Source organism: Natrix helvetica (assembly GCF_964273705.1).
Source record: "Natrix helvetica genome assembly, chromosome: 3".
NCBI classification, from domain to species: Eukaryota; Metazoa; Chordata; class Lepidosauria; order Squamata; family Natricidae; genus Natrix; species Natrix helvetica.
In genome coordinates, this window is record NC_138549.1 from 139,282,080 (window position 1) to 139,291,885 (window position 9,806).

The window sequence follows — 9,806 nt, forward strand, 5'->3', positions numbered from 1 at the left end:
GTGTGTGATTACTTGGGGAATATTTCAACTGGTTATTGAACAGATCTACAAAATGCCATATTGGAGAAGGCTGAGCTAGATAACCTAAAAATGCAAAGGAAGTCCATGTGCAATATTACGCAGTAATGCAATTGGGCAACACAGTTTCAGTTGAAAAATACCACAATTCACATCTGTTGCAGATGATTATTAGGACACCTCTTTCTATTCTAAGCAATGAAGCATAGGCAAAAGGACAATGGCAAAAAATATCCAGCTGACAAATGTGCTGGAAAATATGTCAAACAATTTTTTAAAGAGGATTGTATAACATTTTGGGAAAATTTTCCTGCCAGACTTGGTATTAATGTTTGCAACCCATTTTGAATATATAGTAAAGTGAAAAAATCTTCAAATTAAGTTAAGGAAAGATTCAGGGAAAACCTCCTGTGCATATTTAAGTGGCTAGGAACAGAGTCATGGATATCCATATAAAACTGTTTTCAATTAGTGTGATGGTACAAAAACAAAAACCATCACAGTAATTGAAAACAGTTTTATACTGGATATCCATGAAGCTAATAGTGAACTATAGGCATTATAATATTAGAATTCATAGAGTGTCAAGTGACAGATGAGGATTTGAAAGACTAGCAATGTGCATCGGAAAGCAGTAGTTTGAGCAACAAAATAATCAAATCATAATATCCAAAGACTCTCTTAAAATATCAGTTCCTTTGCTTGTAAAAAGAAATATGGTGATCTTTTGCCCTTTAACCTTGATTGCTGTATGTTGATCATCTGTGGCAATTTTGCCTGAAAAAGTAATACCAGCTATGCCTGCTAATTTTTCTGTTGATGGACAATTTCAAGAGGTTAGCTTCCATTGGGAATTGTTATCTTCACCCAAAAACTGACAGCCAATGTCTTTAAAGCGAGGACTATATTCCAAACAATTTTCATATAGATTAATTTCTGTAAACTGAAATTTTATGCAGTACCCTGACTGCAACTTTAACAATACTGAAAAACTCAACAAGAAACAGGTGAATATTGGGGGAAAAAACCCTTCCTTAACTGTGACTTGAAAAAAAGGGGAAAACATTTTGTTTTGTAAATTTAAAATGTGAAAAGACTACTCTGTTTTTTTAACCGTATTTTATTTTGTGGGTGTTATGGACCATAGCATGTTTAAAATTATGGGAAGATTCCCTCTGACCTCTTAAAATTTGAATTTCAAAAACACTGATTGAACAAAGTTTTTTTTTTAAGTTGATTCACGAATCTTTGGCTTCGTAGTTTGTTCAACCAGTGTTTTTGAAGAGATCTTAGATCTATAAAAAATGATACTGTATTCCCTGGATGAAACTTCTTTATACACAGCTAAGTGGCATTCTGAAGTGGGTTTCAATCTGCATGTATACTTTTTATAGACATAAAAAATGACAGTTTTTAATTCCAAAATGTCAGTTTATAGGCAGATTAACAAATTCCATGTTGTAATACGGCATTCTCCAAATTAAACATAGAACTAAAATTAAATGTGATTTGTGATGGTGATTGAAATGGACCTGGTTGGGCCACGAGGGTGGTTTACCCCTCGTGGAAATGTGCCCACCGGGTTTCCGTGCTATCCATCAGCCTCGGGCTCTGGGTAAGGGTGGTGGGGTGGCGGTAGTTATACGGGAATGTCTAGAGCCGAGGGAGTTCACTGTTCCTCAGATACCCGGATGTGAGTCCCTTGGTGTGAAATGGGGCCCAGGGAGGCAGTGGGGCCTGCTGATTGTATACTTGGCTCCTCGCTATGCATCAGCAGCCCTGCCCGAGCTCCTCGAGCTGATTTCAGAGACGGCAGTTGAGACCCTCAAGCTTGTGGTTATGGGGGATTTCAACTTGCCGTCGACGGGGGAAGCATCCGAGGTAGCTCGGGAGTTCATGGCTTCCATGACAGCCATGGACCTGACCCAATTAATTCAGGGCCCCACACACGAAGGTGGCCACATTCTGGACCTTGTTTTCGTATCTGAACAGTGGACGAGTGATCTGGGAAGGGGAGATGTTACCATTACTCCCCTGTCATGGTCAGATCACTCATGTCTCCGGCTGGACTTCCCTGGCGCTACCCCCCCACCGCGAGGAGGCGGAACCAAACTGTCCAAGTTGGTACCGCCCCAGGCGCCTGATGGAACCGGATAGGTTCCAGACGGAGCTTGGGCCATTCCCTGTAGCCCTGACCCGCTCTCGCTCCGAGAACCTAGTGGCCGCCTGGAATAGGGCGGCCGCTGGGACCCTGGACCGAGTTGCGCCTTTGCGGCCTCTCCTGCGGCGACGACCCACCCGGGCTCCTTGGTTTACCGAGGACCTGAGGGTGATGAAGCGCCATAGGAGACGCCTAGAGGGCAGGTGGAGGTCCTCACGCTCCGAATCTGACCGAACACAGGTAAGAGCCTATTCACGGACTTACCTTGTGGCATTAAGAGTGGCCAAACGCAGGCATTGTGCCACTCTTATTGCGTCCGCCGATAACCGCCCTGCCGCCCTGTTTCGGGTGACCCGCTCTCTCTTATCACAGAGGACGCGGGAAGCCCCTTTACAGGGCAGAGCAGAGGAGTTTGGGGAATATCTGCAGGACAAAATCGCTCAGATCCGGAGCGGATGGGCCCCCTTCAGTGGACCAGAGGAGCCGCCAACAGTGAGTCTTGTGAGACCATTCTGGGAGGAGTTTGATTCTGTTGCCCCCGAGGATTTGGATAGGTTGCGTGGACGGCTGCGACCGACCACATGTTTAATGGACCCGTGTCCCTCCTGGTTGGTACTGGCATCCTGGGAAGTGACACGAGGCTGGCTACTGGGCTTGGTGAACGCCTCTTTGAGTGAGGGGTCCTTACCTGCCGCCTTGAAAGAGGCGGTGGTGAGGCCCTTACTCAAGAGGCCTTCCCTTGACCCAACGGAGCTAGCCAATTATCGTCCAGTCTCCAACCTTCCCTTTTTGGCGAAGGTTGTAGAGAATGTGGTGGCACAGCAGTTTCCACGACACCTTGAGGAATCCGAATATCTAGACCCAAGCCAGTCCGGCTTCCGGCCCGGACACAGCACGGAGACGGCCTTGGTCGTGTTGGTCGATGATCTCTGGAGGGCCAGAGATAGGGGTTGTTCCTCTATCCTGGTCCTATTAGATCTCTCGGCGGCTTTTGATACCATCGACCATGGTATCCTATTGCGCCGGCTGGGGGGGATGGGAGTTGGAGGCACCGTTCTGCGATGGTTCGGCTCCTACCTCTCTGACCGGACGCAATGTGTGTTGGCAGGGGGGCAGAGGTCGACCCTGAGGTCACTCACTTGTGGGGTGCCTCAGGGGTCGGTCCTCTCGCCCCTTCTGTTCAACGCATATGTGAAGCCGCTGGGGGAGATCATCCGTGGTTTAGGGGTGGAGTATCATCTGTATGCTGATGATACACAGCTGTACATTTCCACCCCAGACCACCCCAACGAGGCTGTCGAGGTGATGACCCGGTGTTTGGAAGCCGTCGGGGTCTGGATGGGGGACAACAGACTCAAGCTCAACCCCTCCAAGACTGAGTGGCTGTGGCTACCGGCACCCCGGTTCAGTCAGTTGATTCCATCACTGACCATAGGGGGCGAGCAATTGCCCCCTGTGGAATGGGCGCGCAATTTGGGCGTCCTCCTAGATGCCCGGCTGTCAATGGATGACCATGTGGCAGCCGTGGCAAGGGGGGCGTTCCACCAGGTTCGCCTGGTGCGCCAATTGCGTCCCCTACTGGACCGGGATGCCCTACGCACGGTCACTCATGCACTGGTGACGGCTCGGCTGGACTACTGCAATGCCCTCTACATGGCGCTTCCCTTGGGACGCATCCGGAGACTGCAGCTAGTTCAGAATGCAGCCGCGCGGGTTATTATGGGAAGTACACGTTACTCCCATGTAACACCTCTCCTGCGCGAGCTGCACTGGCTACCTGTGGCCTTTCGGGTGCGTTTCAAGGTATTGATCACCATCTTTAAAGCGCTCCATGGCATAGGACCTAGCTATCTGCAGGATCGCATCCTACCACACACGTCCCTGCGACCTATCTGCTCACACAGGGAGGGGCTCCTCCTGGTGCCGTCTGCTAGGCAATGCCAGCAGGCGGCGCCTAGGAGTAGAGCCTTCTCTGTGATGGGCCCAACCCTCTGGAATGACCTCCCCCCCGATATCAGAACCACCACCGACTTCCGCTCCTTTTGACAAAAACTGAAGACTCACCTGTTCCGTTTAGCCGGCCTGGCCCATTTATAGATTTATAGATTTATAGTTTTATTCTACCTCCTGGCAGATATTTTAATCAGGTATTTTTAGGATTATATAAATATTGTTTTTTAACTACTTTGCTTCGATATGTACAGTTTCTTATTGCCTCCTCTTTTGTGTTTATTTTCTATTTATTGATGTGTTTTTATCTGACTGTACACCGCCCCGAGTCCCTTTGGGGAGAGGGGGCGGTATAAAAATCTAAATAAAAGTAAAGTAAAAAAGTAAGGGCATTTTATTTATTTATTTTATTTATTTCTTAGATTTTTAGACCGCCCCTCTCCCAGAAAGGGACTCGGGGCAGTGTACAGTCAATACAATAAAATCGGTCATAATAATAAAATACATTTAAGATACATTTGGAGGGGGAGATAGGCTGTACTAAGAAATAAATATATTCTAATCCTAAAAACATCACAATTAAAACCCCAAACCCAATTAAAATAGAATAAATCCCCGGGAGGTAAAACTAAGAAAGTGCCAGGCCAGCTGATTGAAATAGGTGAGCCTTTAACTTTTGCCGGAAGGAACGGAGGTCGGTGGTAGTTCGAATGTCTGGGGGGAGGTCATTCCAGAGGGTTGGGCCCATCACAGAGAAGGATCTACTCCTAGGCGTCGCCTGCTGGCATTGCCTAGCAGACGGCACCAGGAGGAGCCCCTCCCTGTGTGAGCAGATAGGTCGCAGGGACGTGTGTGGTAGGATGCGATCCTGCAGATAGCTAGGTCCTATGCCATGGAGCGCTTTAAAGATGGTGATCAATACCTTGAAACGCACCCGAAAGGCCACAGGTAGCCAGTGCAGCTCGCGCAGGAGAGGTGTTACGTGGGAGTAACGTGTACTTCCCATAATAACCCGCGCGGCTGCATTCTGAACTAGCTGCAGTCTCCGGATGCGTCCCAAGGGAAGCCCCATGTAGAGGGCATTGCAGTAGTCCAGGCGAGACGTCACCAGCGCATGAGTGACCGTGCGCAGGGCACTCCGGTCCAGTAGGGGGCGCAATTGGCGCACCAGGCGGACCTGGTGGAACGCCCCCCTTGCCACGGCTGCCACATGGTCCTCCATTGACAGCCGGGCATCAAGGAGGACGCCCAAATTGCGCGCCCGCTCCACAGGGGACAGTTGTTCGCCCCCTATGGCCAGCGATGGAGTCAGCTGGCTGAACCGAGGTGCCGGTACCCACAGCCACTCGGTCTTGGAGGGGTTGAGTTTAAGTCTGTTGTCCCCCATCCAGACCCCGACGGCTTCCAAACACCGGGACATCACTTCGACAGCCTCGTTGGGGTGGTTTGGGGTTGAAATGTACAGCTGGGTATCATCAGCGTAAAGATGGTACTCAACCCCAAAACCATGGATGATCTCATCCAGCGGCTTCACATATGCGTTGAACAGGAGAGGCGAGAGGACCGACCCCTGTGGCACCCCACAAGTGAGTGGCCTCAGGGACGACCTCTGCCCCCCTGTCAACACACATTGCTTCCGGTCGGAGAGGTAGGAGCCGAACCACCGCAAAACGGTGCCTCCGACTCCCATCCCCTCCAACCGGCGCAATAGGATACCATGGTCGATGGTATCAAAAGCCGCCGAGAGGTCTAATAGGACCAGGATAGAGGAACAACCCCTATCTCTGGCCTTCCAGAGATCATCGACCAACGCGACCAAGGCTGTCTCAGTGCTGTGCCCGGGTCGGAAGCCGGACTGGCGTGGGTCTAGATAGTCGGATTCGTCTAGGTGTCGTGGAAATTGCTGTGCCACCACATTCTCAACAACCTTCGCCAAAAAGGGGAGGTTGGAGACTGGACGGTAATTAGCTAGCTCCATTGGGTCGAGCGAAGGTCTCTTGAGCAAGGGTCTCACCACTGCCTCTTTCAAGGCGGTTGGTAAGTATCCCTCACCCAATGAGGCGTTCGCCAGGCCCAGGAGCCAGCCTCGTGTCACCTCCCAGGCTGCCAGTACCAGCCAGGAGGGGCACGGGTCCATTAAACATGTGGTGGGTCGCAGCCGTCCACGCAACCTGTCCAAATCCTTGGGGGCAACAGAGTCAAACTCCTCCCAGAATGGTCTCTCAAGACTCGCTGTTGGCGGCTTGTCTGGTCCACTGACGGAGGTCCACCCGCTCCGGATCTGATCGATTTTGTCCTGAAGATATTCCCCAAACTCCTCTGCTCTACCCTGTAAGGGTGTCTCCCGCGCCCCCTGCGATAAGAGGGAGCGGGTCACCCTAAACAGGGCGGCAGGGCGGTTATCCGCGGACGCAATAAGAGCAGCACAATGTCCACGTTTGGCCGCTCTTATTGCCACAAGGTAAGTCCGCAAGTAGGCTCTTACCTGTGTTCGGTCAGATTCGGAGCGTGAGGACCTCCACCTGCTCTCTAGACGTCTCCTGTGGCGCTTCATCACCCTAAGCTCCTCAGTAAACCAAGGAGCCCGGGTGGGTCGATGCCGCAGGAGAGGTCGCAAAGGCGCAACCCGGTCCAAGGCCCCAGTCGTCGCCCTATTCCAGGTAGTCACTAGGTCCTCGGAGCGGGAGCGGGACAAGGCTACAGGTATTGGCCCAAGCTCCGTCTGGAATCTATCAGATTCCATCAGGTGCCTGGGGCGGTACCAGTTTATAGAGTCTGGTTCCGCCTCCTCGCGGTGGGGGATAGCGCCAGGGAAGTCCAGCCGGAGGGAAGAGTGGTCTGACCATGACAGGGGCGTGATGACTAAATCCCCTATTCCCAGATCACTCGTCCACTGTTCAGATACAAAAATGAGATCCAGTGTGTGGCCCCCTTCGTGAGTGGGGCCCTGCACTAATTGGGTCAGGTCCATGGCTGTCATGGAAGCCATGAACTCCCGAGCCACCTCGGAAGCCGCTCCCGTTGACAGCAAGTTGAAGTCCCCCATGACCAAAAGTCTGGGAGTCTCAACTGCCGTCGCTGAGATTAGCTCGAGGAGCTCGGGCAGGGCTGCTGATGCATAGCGAGGAGCCAAGTATACAATCAGCAAGCCCCACTGCCTCCCTGGGCCCCAGTTCACACCAAGGGACTCACACCCGGGTATCTGAGGGACAGTGAACTCCCTCGGCTCTAAACATTCCCGCATAACCACCGCCACCCCACCACCCTTACCCAGGGCCCGAGGCTGATGGAATGCACGGAAACCCGGTGGGCACATTTCCACGAGGGGTAAACCACCCTCGTGGCCCAGCCAGGTCTCCGTTATCCCTGCAAGGTCTAGCTCCCCCTCTGAGATCAACTCATTAATGAGGGGGGCCTTGTTGGTGACAGACCTTGCATTGCAAAGCATCAGCCGCAGGCCCTGGCTCTGTAGCACCTGTCCACCTAGACTGCAGGGGTTGGTACAAGCGACCGGGCGTAACCAGCAGCCGCGGTCTCCCAACCGACCTTTGGATCTTATCCTGTCCTCGCATCCCCTCCTCCCCGCGACCGTTGTAATAGGGCAACCCTCTGCTTTAGTGACCTTTATATTCCCCCCCTCCACCGCATCCCCATCCTTCCTGGACTCACCTGTCTGTCCGGCACTGGCTCTCCTCCCGGTCTGATTAGCCCTCCCCCCCACCCTGGAACCCCCTAAAAAAGATAAAAAACATTTTACTAAAAATCCCCTTAGCTTCCGGTTCCTGCACCGGCATATTTAATGGGCATATTTAATCGTATAACAATCATATATTAAGACTTTTGGTGGGAATCATTTAAACCAATGACTGACTGTTCCTTGACAATTTCCCCTTATATATCTGAATAGAGACTGGAAATATCTAACTTGTCGGTAGTAATTATCCAAATGCTACTTTGTAAAATAAAAATCTAACTATGAAAAGCTCTAACTGAAAAAAAAAATATTGTCGGGATTTTGGAATTTTGTTACACAATCCCTAAACAGTATTTTAAAAGATGATATATTAAGATAAATCAATATCCATGCATTCCTAATGAGTAGTTTTGTTTGATACTTATACCAGAACTATTAGCAACTAAAGCCAGAAATATATTAAGATTAAGAGTATAATGTTTTCTTCCATGCTAAACAAAGAGGAGAATTAAAAAGGGGAGCTTTCTACCAGTGGTGCTTCCAGGTTTCGTGTTTTTTCTTTTCTTGCATTTTAATTGATGATTTTCTGCTGAGTCAACAAATACAATATTTCATGTATTTGGAAATGCTAATGTGCTTCTGTTTTAAAAGTCATCCAATGATATGCCACAAACTCACTCCTTGAAAGGGTTTAATAACAGTCCATTTAAAAAGACGTATACAAATTATGTTTACATCGCTACTTACAATATTGGCAGGAATACAGAATATTCTTGCATAAATATAAATCAGTATCCATGCATTCCAAACTCTCAGGCTATAGCTTTATTAATTCTTTATTATGTATTTATCAACAAACAAAACTCACCTACTCCATGTAATTTGTTGTCACATAGGATGAAAGGGCTTTTAAACCTAAATTATTTGCCTTCTTGTTTTGTATAGTTTTTTTTAAAAAAAAACATTTATTTTTTAAAAAAACTACATCCCAAACTGAACTGAACTTTTCCTGAAACAATGATTGGGATGTCAAAAAAAGACAAGATGGCAGTTGCAACCACATCATTAAGCTCCATCTCCTTTTTTATACATCTCACACATGACACATATTAAAATGGGTAATGCTTTGATTACCTAGTTGCCATCTTGCCTTCGCCCCCCCCCCGCAGAAAATATCACAATAACCGTGGTGTGATTTTTTTTATTTATATACTGTCCTGAATGTGAATGATTGGGGTGGTCTAAATTGATCCCAATATATTTTCTATGCAGAATAAAACTGCTTCTTCTAAACTTACATTGTCCAAGGACATTTGCACTACAACTCCCATTATCCCCTATCAGTATATATCTAAGGAAACTGCTGTGCAGTGATGAACCATCATACACTGGATGAAGGGATATGCACTGCAGTCTAAACTGCATGAATAGCACCGCTTCATAGCTCTTCATAGCGGTTTACAAAGTCAGCATCTTGCCCCCAACAATCTGGGTCCTCATTTTACCCACCTCGGAAGGATGGAAGGCTGAGTCAACCTTGAACCTGGTGGGATTTGAACTGCTGAACTGCAGCTAGCAGTCAGCTGAAGTAGCCTGCAGTACTGACACTCTAACCACTGCACCACCTCGGCTCTTGATTTAAAAATGTTTTTTTTTTTTCCCCTGCAAGTGAAATTGTATTGTTTGGATTAAAGTGTGAGAAGAATAAGGAGTATTATTTTTCACCAAAGTGATGATTCATGATTTTTTTAAAAAAAAACAAAGTGATGATTCATGAAAACTAAAAATAAGCTCTTGAAGAACCTTTTATTTCTTTTGGGAATGCTGCACAAATGCGGATTGCTTAGTGTGAATGTATAGAATCAAACCAGAAGATTGAAGTCAAATGCAATATTGGATCTTACTTACTTGTGCTTACTTGCGTGGAAGCCAATTGCCTCAAACTCTACTCAACATTATCCCGAAAAACTCAAAGGTTATGCA